Here is a 13,023-nt window from a genome sequence, read left to right as displayed (position 1 = left end):
AATTCTTTCATCTTGAGATTCTTAAATTCTTCCCAAGTTAGTGCCAAAGCTTCTTTCGCACCGCAATCCCTCATAATTCCATTCCACCACGTGAGTGCTCTCTTTTGAAAAACAATCAAAGAAAACTCTACCTTGCAATCATTGGAACACTAGCAATGGCGAAAAGTGCTTTTGATGCTTTCAAGCCATTGCAGGAGCCCAATAGCTCCCTCAGGCCCATATAACTTGATGGGTTTAGCCGAGTTGAACTGTAATTACAAGGTGTGAGTACATTTGTGTTGTTGTTATTGTTGGCTAGATTGAGCTGGGTCACAAGGTTTGGAAGTATCGCAGCCATTTGTTGGGCGATCAAAGTTGCCAGTTCAGAGTTTTTGGTATTGTCACGACGAGGATGTATTCTAAAAGGAGTGAATAAACACAAAGGTAAACGAGTGAGATTTATGAGTTTATAGAATAGTAAAAACAAAATATCAATGAAGCATAAGGATTGTAATAATTTATTCATTACTTTAAACGAATAATGGTGACTAATCAAAGTAAATGGGTCTTTATAATGTTTCGCGAGACATGCTTTAGCCTATAAGTGGACACTCACCCCAAGAGTTCCCTGGTAAGAGTGACTAATCCGATTATATGGATTTGTACGAACACTCTAGCGTTAGACAAAAAAACTCAGGGTATAGGCGTTCACTCTTCTAGATTGCACGTGTTCACATTATTAAGAACCAAAACTTCAACGAGATTTTGAAAAACATTTAAGGATTAAAAGCCTAAAAATAAATCATCTAATGATATATGATGATTTTCTATAATTTGTAAATTTGACTTTGAAGGATGAAGGATGACTTTTTATATTTTGGAATCACCTAAGGATAAGTGATAGTTTTCTGTATATTTGTAGTACTAAGAATCCAGATGCGAGTTACCTCACGTTTGGGTCCTAGGAAGGTTATAGTCTTGGTGTGACAACTGTGATCTGTAATCATCGTACTATGTAAAACAATGTCCGTTATTAATAAAACAATATGCTTTGGTGTTATTATGTGTTTTAGTGTTAATATATGTGTATTTGTGTTTGACAATTTTACAATTTGATTCGATTCCGATTTCAAGCTTTAGATCACCTTCTGGAAGGTTATACGCAAACTGGTGCTTAAATGCAATCAGTTTAACGCAACGTACACTCCGGAACCGTGACAAAAGCTAAACATACCCTAAATATCCTATACATAACTTAGAAATAAGTTTTGAAGGATTCGGTATGGCAAAAACATGACTATTTGAACTAAAGAACTAATTACGACAAAACTGCGAAACGAACGTTGGTAACCGCCCGGATAATAATTAAATCCAGAAGATATTCTGTTATGATTGAAATTTATTTTTTTAAACAGGTCTGTGTTGGAAAATAAATTGAAACGCCTAAAAACGTTATTTTTCAAGTGTAAGCTCGTAACACGTGTTTCCGCGCGACACAGTGCTTATATTGCAAAACGCAGACAATGCAGCCAGTCTTGGCAACTGAAATTTACTTCTAGTAATATTTTGGCGAGTTTATTTTTATAGTATAATAAAAATATTTTAGAACGCCATAACCGGGATTTAAACGCTAGATAAAATACCCGGTATCTAGTTAAACACTCGTTTTAGCCTACATATGGCATGTTTATATAAAAACTTACACTTCACCCCCTCCCCCCATACATCTTACGGTTATATATATATATGGGGACCCACCAAATTTTGCAAGATATGGCAATATCTCCTTTGATCTTTGTATTGCCAAGTGTTAGTGCATGCCATGTCCATATCTCTACAAAATCTCCTACATATATCTTCACAATCTAACCAAGATCATTCACACTCAACTCTAACTCTCCCTCTCTCCTCAAAATCGTCCCCCATCTCTCTCTCTACCTTCAAATCTTCAAGACTTGTTCTTCATTCAAAGCTTTGAAGGTGATCCATGGAGGTTGCAAGTTGAAGGGCATTCAAAGGAGCTTTGTTCTAGTCTTGTTCATCATCTTTCTCACCATCATCTTCACTAGAATTTCTACCCTAGCCTTGTGCTAGTAGTAAGTCCATTCATACTCTTGTCTCACTTCGATTCTTGTTCGATTGTTGATTGTTTTTCACACACAAAAACTCAAACAGCTTGCTGAGTTGGATTTCCAGCCAACTTCAACAGGCTGTAACGGGGTCATTTTAAGTCGAAAAACGGAATTTCTAAAGCCTAAAATGAGTGTTTTGGAATAACTAAGCAAATGGCACTGGAATCATAATTTTTCGAGACCGTTTACTATTTTTAAAAGGTTATTTTTGGACAGCAGCTCAAGCTGCATTTTTATTGCAGAAAAAGTATGACATTTTCGGGGTCACAACTTAAAACCTGAATAAAATCAACCAATGAAATTTTTACAGTAGATGGACACCGTTGTCAGGACGACCCTCCAACTGGAATTTCGTCAAACGGACTTACGGTTGATTTTTAGTGAATATTTCCGTAAACTGCGATCAGAATGGTAACAAATCTGATTGCAGTCGAGAAAATGATTTTTTATAAAATATGGGTAACTAATTGGACTTTGATATTTTTACACAATAAATTTTGGAACATTTGTCATATTCTGTAAAAATTTGATGTGTGTAAAATGCAACATATAAATCACATCAATTAAGGCATAAAACTAACCCTTTTTAAGTACTAATGTTGGAAAAAGAGTGTTTTTGTCTTCCTTTTGTATTTTCAGGATGAAATGAGCTCAAAATCACAAAAGAAGCAAAAAGACAACTAATTCTACCATAAATACAAGAAAAGGAACAAAAGTGGACTGCCCGGACCCTCAACGGCACCTCCCAAGGCAAAGGAGAAGAAACAGAGTCTGAACACGCCCCGTGTCCAGCGAACACGGGGGCGTGCCCAGGAAGCAGCAGAAAAGACAAACCAGTAGAAGCTTCCATTGCCCACCACGGGGCCGTGTCCAGCGAGCACGGGGGCGTGGTGAAAGTACAGCAGGCGCATTAATTGTAATTCGCAATTACAATTAATGAAGTGAGAGAATGTCAGACGGGCACGGAGCCGTGTCCAGCGGACACGGGGCCGTGTGCAGCCTTCTGTTCAGCCTATAAATAGAGGAGCTTGGCTTCATTCTCTCTCATCCCTTGGCACACCACCTCTCTCACACTTCATCCACCACCCACCACCACCATAACACCATCATCCACCACCATCATCCATTGTCCATCGTAGAGTGTGTGAGTCGTCTCGGGATCCAAGATTGATCGTAGGAGTTCTTGACAATCAAGGCCATGTTTGCCTAAGTCTCTTACATCACTTGGTGAAGACAAGTGTTTAGTATAATACTTTTTATTTTTAATCTTTTGCACTTTTTATTTGGTTTTGTATTAATGACTTTAATAACTAGTTACTTATGTTGAAGGTGATCTTTCCTTATCATTTGTCCGTGGTGTCTTGGCATTATTTTACTGTCTATATAAAATAAAAGATTTTCACCATTCATATCTCCACGGTCTATATGGAGGTATGTTGGCTACCTGGTCGGGGGTTAAGGGAACGGTTTGGTAAGGGTCTTGCCCTTGTTCAGCGTTTAGAGGTCCTGCTTGGGACCTGGGTCAAATTTAGTAGGATCTCCTTCAATGCCCATAGGTATTGGATGGCGGGGATCCAAACTCTTTGACCCCCTCATAAGTTAACTACTATTAATACTATAACCCGGCTATTTAGGACTGTATCCCTGCTGACTCAGACTACTTAGCCGAGGGTAACGTCACCGCCAAAAGCGGGGCCTACCACAATTTGCATTAATAACTTAATTCATTATCTTTCAATAATCCGACCCTTTAGGATTGTATCCTTGCTGACTCAAACTACTGGGTTGAGGGTAACGTCGCCTTCAAAAGAGGGGCCTACTACAATAACTAAGATAATCTCTTAAACAAGTGCAAAAGTGCGAAAATAATCAAAGGTTATACTAATACACGTGTGGATCCAAGTGATTCATCTTGTCTATCTGTTTTTATTTTATTTTTATTTTCAGCATTTAGTTAGTTTTTATTTTTCTTAGTTTAAAACATTTTTCTCACTTTTTGATTTGATTAGACGTTGAGGATAAACCGGTATTAAAAGCTCTTGTGTCCTTGGACGACCTCGGTATCTTACCAACACTATACTACGTCCACGATGGGTGCACTTGCCCATATGTGTGTTTAGTGTTAGTAAATATCGTGTTTTATAAATTTAAAACTTGGCTAAAAGTGTAAAAAGGGGCTTAAATATACATCAAAAATATAACACACTTCACGCACATCAAGTTTTTGGCGTCGTTGCCGGGGACACAAGGATTTTAAGAAAGTTAGGAATCAACGGCCTAAACATATTTTTATTTTTCTTTAATTTTTAGGAATTTTTTTTAGATTTTTAGCTTCTGCAGAGCTCAACACGGGGCCGTGCCCGCTGAACACGCCCCGTGCTCAATCATTGGAACTGGCAATCCTGTTTTAAGTCAGACAGTAGGCTGAACACGGGGCCGTGTCCACTCAACACGCCCCCGTGCCCAAGATTCAGTTGCTGAAAACAGAACCGTTAGATCCCGGCGGTTGGTAATTTCTGACACAAACATGAGTGATAGTAATTCTTTTTACTTTCGGCACTCTTATGGTTTGTGGTGTCGAATATGTGGAGGCGAACATGAGGAATTAAAATGTTTTTTCCTCACTTATAGACCCCACTATATAGACCCACCGATTCCTTGTAACCTTAAGAGGGGCGAAAGTAAAAATAAGCACTATTTCTCCCTCGAATGCGCCCAGCCAGATATTCTAGGAGAAATGCTCCTTGACGAGTTATTTCAACTAGAAGAACTACTTCTCAATTGGTCAAAAGAACTTAGGAAGGATTTTTTAGATCCATCCCAAGATGATGACCATGAGGAAATGTTGGAACCGCATTCCGACAACCTCGTTGCTCCCGAAAATACCTTCTTACCTAGAAAAGACGCGGACGATAGTCGTCCCTGTGCCGATTGTGCCGTGAAGGACTCCCCATCGACTTCGTTCGATGCATACATAGACCTGAGCGATTCGGCATACACCTTCTTTAACGAGAGCCCGGGAAAGGGTTGGACTTGTCCACCTAGAATGAAAATAGGAATCACCCTCACCGACAACCTCTTGCGTTCTCGCCTTAGTATAGGACAATTAAGGTATCTTAGGCACTTTGGGGTTGTTCCAACAAGTCAAGAGCCACCCGATATAGATTAGCTCCTTAGTAAAGACAAAACTTCATAAAACAGCTTTCCGATACGGGGCCGTGCCCGGCCAACACGCCCCCGTGTCCACCAAAAGATTCCCTTCTGATCAGAACGTCAGAATACGGACAAACTGTGTCAGAATTTTATCTGCACACGGGGCCGTGTCCAGCGGACACGGGGCCGTGTCCAGCAGGCTGTCGTTTTCTATAAATGCAGCCGAAAATCCTGCACATTTGGACCAACTTGGGGACAGAGATTTGAAGGAATCTTCTCTCAAACAATCCTAGGTAAGTCTAAAAGAAGTTTCCAACAACCCATCTTGTCCTTTCCTCTTCTAGACATTTCCTTCTTCTTCATCTTTCTTCAAGAACTACCATGAAAAGTTTGAATTTTCAATCTTTGTGGTAGGGAACAATGAGTTTTGATCATAGAATCTTGGTAAAAACATGTTATGTAACATTGTTTAGAGTTATTTACTGTCAAAAAGCTTGCATAAACTCAGAAAATAACTTAAAAACCCAAGATTCCTTGCTCCAAAATTCTGCAGAAAGATGAACACGGGGCCGTGCTCAATGAGCACGGGGCCGTGTCCAGAAACTGTTTCGTCATATAAACTGCTTTTGGTTTATTTTTCGTAGAATGGCGAGTGAAAACAGCGAAACATCATCCGTTCATTCCTCAAACAGCCGAAGGGGAAGGAGGCCCTCCGTTGAAGCTACACTTGTGCACTACGTGATAGCACTGAGGGAAGCTCTCGACGAAATGACGTCAGTAGAGGAGGTCCTCATTGACCGTATTAACGATCTTACAATGGGACTTGAAAGCAGCTTCCAAGAGATTAACCTTTTGCACCAAAGGTTAAACATTTTGGTAGCACCTCCTATGGAACCAGTCCTTCCACAACAAGACTGGAACTTGGCACTCGGTGTTAACAACCCTACCGGGTGGGGAGACTTTCCCGCAGAACCTCCTATGGAAAACCCACAAGAAGTTCCAGCGGAAGTTGAAACTCCTCAAACTAATGCGAACGAGCCCTCTTTTCTCCTTCCAAGGGAGGTAGAGGAGTGGCTTGCCGACATATGAGGAGAACCACACCCGAAAGGAGGAGTTCTACAAAGCCTTATCTAACCAAGATTAGTAGCTTCTTGGAAATTTTGCTAAATTAAAATAAAACATAGGGCTAGAACTCCATAAGTTTAATATTTATGTAATTTTTATCTTTATGTAATGTCTCTCTATTAGCAATGTTATGATGGTTTTTAAGATTGATGGTTGTTTTGAGAATAAAACACACTCATGGTGGTAATGGATGAAAAAGGGAACGAGAAAAATGGAACCATGCACGAAGAACAGAGCAACCCGACAAAACTCTCCATCACAGAAGGCTCAACACGGGCCGTGCCCAACCAACACGGCCCCGTGCTGAGCCCCTGCAGAAAATCACCCAGTTCAGGTAACTGGACACGGGCCGTGTTCAGCGGACACGCCCCCGTGTCCAGGCTTCTGTTTCAATTCTGTAATTTTTGTTACTGGCACTTGACCACGGGGCCGTGCCCGGTCAACACGGGGCCGTGTCCAGGATGCCAGTAACATAAATCTTTGCTTTTTAACCCACTTTTATACATTCTAATCAACCAAAAACTTTATTTTTGGACACATTGAGGACAATGTGTAATTTAAGTGTGGGGGGGATGCTAAACCTTGAAATTTTGCAAAATCCTAAACACAAGCCTTACACAAAACTCTATTGGAACCGCTAAACACCCCAAATTTTTTTCAAAAACTTTTTCATTTTTTTTTATTTACTTGTCTTAGTTTAAGTTGGGAATAACAAGTTCTAAAAAGGTTATATTTTTACAAGTTTACAACCGATAGCATCGTGATAAAAAAAGAACCAACATAAGAAAATTATGAAACGGTATAACAAGTCTAGTTAAAAATTCGATTATATATACTTGGTCACATTAAAAACCCATTCCCACAAAAGTGAGTTTTGAGCCTTTATTGAGCATAAAAATACACATATTTAGATTAAATGCTCATTTTTTCGTTTCTTGTGTGAATAGCCGCTCGGTTCTTACAAATCTAGAACTTGCCACGACGATACATTCCCGGTCCTTACCAACTTAAACCCAAGTAAGTAAATGATGGAGGCATTAGGACTAACCATTTTTCTTTCAAAACCATTATTTTTCATTTTTTTTACCTACCCAAAATCCCCCTAGATAGCCCCTTTGAGCCTAAACCTTTCATTTCATTACCCCAAAACCCTTTTTACCCACCAAAAACCTTTTTATTTTTTTTCACCCTTTATTTTAGTAACAAGCTCGCTTTTTCGTAAACTCACCTTTTTATGTGACGAAAAAAAAAATGATGATGAAGTCAAAAACAAACAAAAGCTATAAAAGCTTGTTTGGAGAAATACTTCAAAATAAAAAGTCACTAAAAACAAGGTACTTCACGAAAACCGACGCTTGTTACGATTTTCGCCCTTTTTACTAACCACTAACCAACCACCCACCTTTAACCCAAGCCTAACCCTTCACCCCAAAAGTCCTCTTGATATTTACAAATGTAAAAAGTTAAAAAGGAGGAGGATTGATTGCTTGGCAAGCCTATGGAAGGCGTAAGTTCCGTGCCGCTCTCGAGTGATTCACTAAAATATACACCTTCGGTCGAGTGTTGAGTGATCTCCCGTGAGGTATGTGAACTTGTATATAAATGGAATTTTAATAAGGCATGCTATGCCAAATAAGTAATTTATCTTATGAAACGTTCAAAATAAATCATAACGAATAGGATTGTAAATAAATAAAAATAAAACTTACAAAGACCTTGGATTCCCGACACTCTATGACAAGCCAAAAACTTTCTCTTCTACCTATTCCATTTGGGAGTGTAAGCCACATTTAAAGAGTTTTGCTTGAGGACAAGCAAAAGTTCAAGTGTGGGGGTATTTGATGTGTGTAAAATGCAACATATAAATCACATCAATTAAGGCATAAAACTAACCCTTTTTAAGTACTAATGTTGGAAAAAGAGTGTTTTTGTCTTCCTTTTGTATTTTCAGGATGAAATGAGCTCAAAATCACAAAAGAAGCAAAAAGACAACTAATTCTACCATAAAGTGGACTGCCCGGACCCTCAACGGCACCTCCCAAGGCAAAGGAGAAGAAACAGAGTCTGAACACGCCCCGTGTCCAGCGAACACGGGGGCGTGCCCAGGAAGCAGCAGAAAAGACAAACCAGTAGAAGCTTCCATTGCCCACCACGGGGCCGTGTCCAGCGAGCACGGGGGCGTGGTGAAAGTACAGCAGGCGCATTAATTGTAATTCGCAATTACAATTAATGAAGTGAGAGAATGTCAGACGGGCACGGGGCCGTGTCCAGCGGACACGGGGCCGTGTCCAGCCTTCTGTTCAGCCTATAAATAGAAAAGCTTGGCTTCATTCTCTCTCATCCCTTGGCACACCACCTCTCTCACACTTCATCCACCACCCACCACCACCATAACACCATCATCCACCACCATCATCCATTGTCCATCGTAGAGTGTGTGAGTCGTCTCGGGATCCAAGATTGATCGTAAGAGTTCTTGACAATCAAGGCCATGTTTGCCTAAGTCTCTTACATCACTTGGTGAAGACAAGTGTTTAGTATAATACTTTTTATTTTTAATCTTTTGCACTTTTTATTTGGTTTTGTATTAATGACTTTAATAACTAGTTACTTATGTTGAAGGTGATCTTTCCTTATCATTTGTCCGTGGTGTCTAGGCATTATTTTACTGTCTATATAAGATAAAAGATTTTCACCATTCATATCTCCACGGTCTATATGGAGGTATGTTGGCTACCTGGTCGGGGGTTAAGGGAATGGTTTGGTAAGGGTCTTGCCCTTGTTCAGCGTTTAGAGGTCCTGCTTGGGACCTGGGTCAAATTTAGTAGGATATCCTTCAATGCCCATAGGTATTGGATGGCGGGGATCCAAACTCTTTGACCCCCTCATAAGTTAACTACTATTAATACTATAACCCGGCTATTTAGGACTGTATCCCTGCTGACTCAGACTACTTAGCCGAGGGTAACGTCACCGCCAAAAGCGGGGCCTACCACAATTTGCATTAATAACTTAGTTCATTATCTTTCAATAATCCGACCCTTTAGGATTGTATCCTTGCTGACTCAAACTACTGGGTTGAGGGTAACGTCGCCTTCAAAAGAGGGGCCTACTACAATAACTAAGATAATCTCTTAAACAAGTGCAAAAGTGCGAAAATAATCAAAGGTTATACTAATACACGTGTCGGATCCAAGTGATTCATCTTGTCTATCTGTTTTTATTTTATTTTTATTTTCAGCATTTAGTTAGTTTTTATTTTTCTTAGTTTAAAACATTTTTCTCACTTTTTGATTTGATTAGACGTTGAGGATAAACCGGTATTAAAAGCTCTTGTGTCCTTGGACGGCCTCGGTATCTTACCAACACTATACTACGTCCACGATGGGTGCACTTGCCCATATGTGTGTTTAGTGTTAGTAAATATCGTGTTTTATAAATTTAAAACTTGGCTAAAAGTGTAAAAAGGGGCTTAAATATACATAAAAAATATAACACACTTCACGCACATCATAGTGCATTTGTTTTACATGACATTTCACGCTATGTATGTTCATCATACTTAGTGCATTGTTTTACATGCTTACATCTTGGGTATGACATTTGGTTTGTTTAAGTGGGACCATATACATTCATTAACATTGATCACGCCGCTCGTTAGTAGGTAATGGTACCATAGGAATTGACAACTCCCGTTCCTGACATCCTGGGTATGTTTGGATGGAAGGAATGACCGAATTCGATTAAAACATTTAGACAGATAGACCTTTAATTTGTTTAAAGGTTTATCACCACAGTTGCAAGGCTTGGATGTATGCATTTTCACAATACCGCATAAATGTCTGTATTCATTATAGCATGCGTTTCCCACAAAACATAGCGTTGATTTAAACCATGTTTTACTTCAATACATTGTTTTGTGCATTTTTGCCTATGGTTTAGTTGATACATATTTCACCAACCATACATGACATTTTGATTACACATTACATGATTGATAATTAACATTGACATTTTTGATATTGATATACACATTTTGACATGGCTTTCACAATAACATTGGACAAATGGTTTAGACATGGGCAACTTACATTGGTGGTTTGTTTGGGTAAGTGATTTAAGTAACGAGACGTGTGTAATGTGATACAAACATGGTGGATACGCCGCTGGTACTTCCTATATATATAAGTGCTTGTATTATATTACATGTCGTAGCGTTATTTAAATCATTCAATGTGGACTTATACATTTTTACAAATAACTTATTTTTCACAAGGCATTGTTTTACAAAACTGTTCGTTATATACAAACTCATTTTACTTAGTTATTCATTTAACCTTACATTACTCTTTCACATATCATCTACTTTATCATCGCTTTTCAAATGATTTATAAAACAAAACATGTTACAAGGATCATGACTGACTTTGTTAAACAACCCTTTTCTAAAACCTAAGTCATGAATCCTATTTTCACAAAAACCTATGTTACTCACAGGCATTTTTATGCTGACGTACTTTATTTTCACATGTGTTTCAGGAGCTAATGCATAGCTTGATCGTGATACGCTAGGGTGGACTTGGGCCTTAGTGACTATAAAATGAAGCTAGACTAGTTAAAACATGTTATGTACTCTATGTTTCAGTTGTTTTAAGACAATGTATCTCTTTTGTTGATAAATAAAATATAACTTTAAATGCCATGGTTGTGAAACAATAATTCTGTTACAACACTCCCCGACGTTTCCGCCACGATTTGATGTTTTACGTGGTCGGGGTGTGACACTTGGTTAAAAGCATTTTTAATAACCTAATTCCCTATAACCATGGATCTTATACCAATCTATAACACACCCCGACCACGTGGAACTTGTGGCGGAAACATCTGGGAGTGACATTACAAATTATTCACAACGCATGGTACTAGCTTAAAGTTTCATTATATTAAACAATGCATTACATTGTTTTCAAAACACAAACGATTACAAGTAATTGTTTTTAGATTTAAGCAAACTAAGGCCCGAGTCTGTTCCTATGTGTAGCATACTTAAGTATCATGCATTAGTACCTGAAACATATGTGAAAATATAATGTCAACAATAAAGTTGGTGAGTAACATAGGTTTTGTGGTCAAATTCATGGCTATGAATTTGGTATTGCAATACATTGTCCGACTACAAGAGCCGATAAGTAAAATAAACCTTGTAGCCAAATGTATGTCAAATATGTTTGTAGCCATGAATATGTCAAAAATGTTTCTTTGTCAAGATTGTATGATAATAAATTGTTTAAACTTGAATTGTATGGTTTATATGTTGAAAAAATTTGTGATTTTGTATAAACGAGTGTGGCCATTTAGAAATACATTCAAGCCTTTGGTGACTCGTTGGAGAAACCCAAGAAGGGTTCGTCAAAAATTGCACAGTTTCTGTCATTCCCTAAGCAAACTTCCAAACAAACCTAGGAAACGGGAATGGGTTGTCCATCCTATAGTGTCATAACATACTACCGGTCGGCTTGGCCAAAGTTAAAGAACGTATTTGTGTTGTGGATGACGCATCACCAAGTTTCATACAAAATGGAAAGCATATCGTATATATAAACCATATGTAATAGGCGTTGTAAATTTTGGAAAAGTAGTAGGCATATATGAATCACCTTAAAACATTTTGAAAATGGAAAAGTGAGGACTATCTTTGGTTATTGATTATGTACTTTAAGCGTGCCTGAGTAGCTCAAGTTTTCATAACAATTTGAATAATTATATAGTTAGTGTATATTTATGGTTTTTACGGAAGATCAGATAGAATGTGGTTTATAATCAAACAAGCGAAGGATCTCATGTACTATGATTTATTAATCCTTACATTCTGTTTTGGAAGTGTTTTAACCCGTTACGACTTGTGAAAATGGTTTTGCTCCATTTTAACAGGTCGTATGCGTAAATACGGGTCCAGATGGTCAAATGGGTCTTATGATGGTCCGACACATCAAAATATATTTTATGATGTTAAACAAACTAATTTGGTGTCAAAACTTTTGGTTTTAATACTTGAAAACGCATTTGTTGCAAAATGCACAAAGCTGCGTTTAACTTTTAAAAAATTATGTTTGACTCGTCATTTGACTCACTTAACGTGATGATCACAGGGTATAATTGCAGGGAACTATACCCTATGATATAATGACCACATAACATAAATTAATTGAACTTTGACTTAACTAAAATGGTCAGAACCGAAAGTTAAAGAAAAAGTCAAACTGCATTGACTTTCAAGTAAAAACTAACTACAAAACTGAAATTAGCATGAAAGAACCCTTACTAGTGCTAAGAACTCAGAAATGGAGGCTTCAGATCCAGAAGCAAGCTCCAAGAGTGTTTTAAAGGAGAAGAGTATGAAAGGTGTGAATGAAACTCAAGAACAAGGAACCTATTTATACTAATTGAGGATTAAATGTTGATTAGTGTTCAACATGTATCAAGATCATATTTAAGGTGGCAAAATTCGTGCAAGGTGGCAATACTTAGAGAACAAGGTTGCTGCCAACACAATTCTACACATTGGGCACCCCTTACAGACCTTAGGAGTTAGGCCTTACGGTTCATAAGGCCTTCAGAAATACAAAACTTTGAT

Source organism: Helianthus annuus, chromosome 12 (assembly GCF_002127325.2).
Source record: "Helianthus annuus cultivar XRQ/B chromosome 12, HanXRQr2.0-SUNRISE, whole genome shotgun sequence".
In the NCBI taxonomy this organism is placed as follows: Eukaryota; Viridiplantae; Streptophyta; class Magnoliopsida; order Asterales; family Asteraceae; genus Helianthus; species Helianthus annuus.
The sequence above is the reverse complement of the archived record's forward strand: the minus strand, read 5'-3'. Positions refer to the sequence as shown.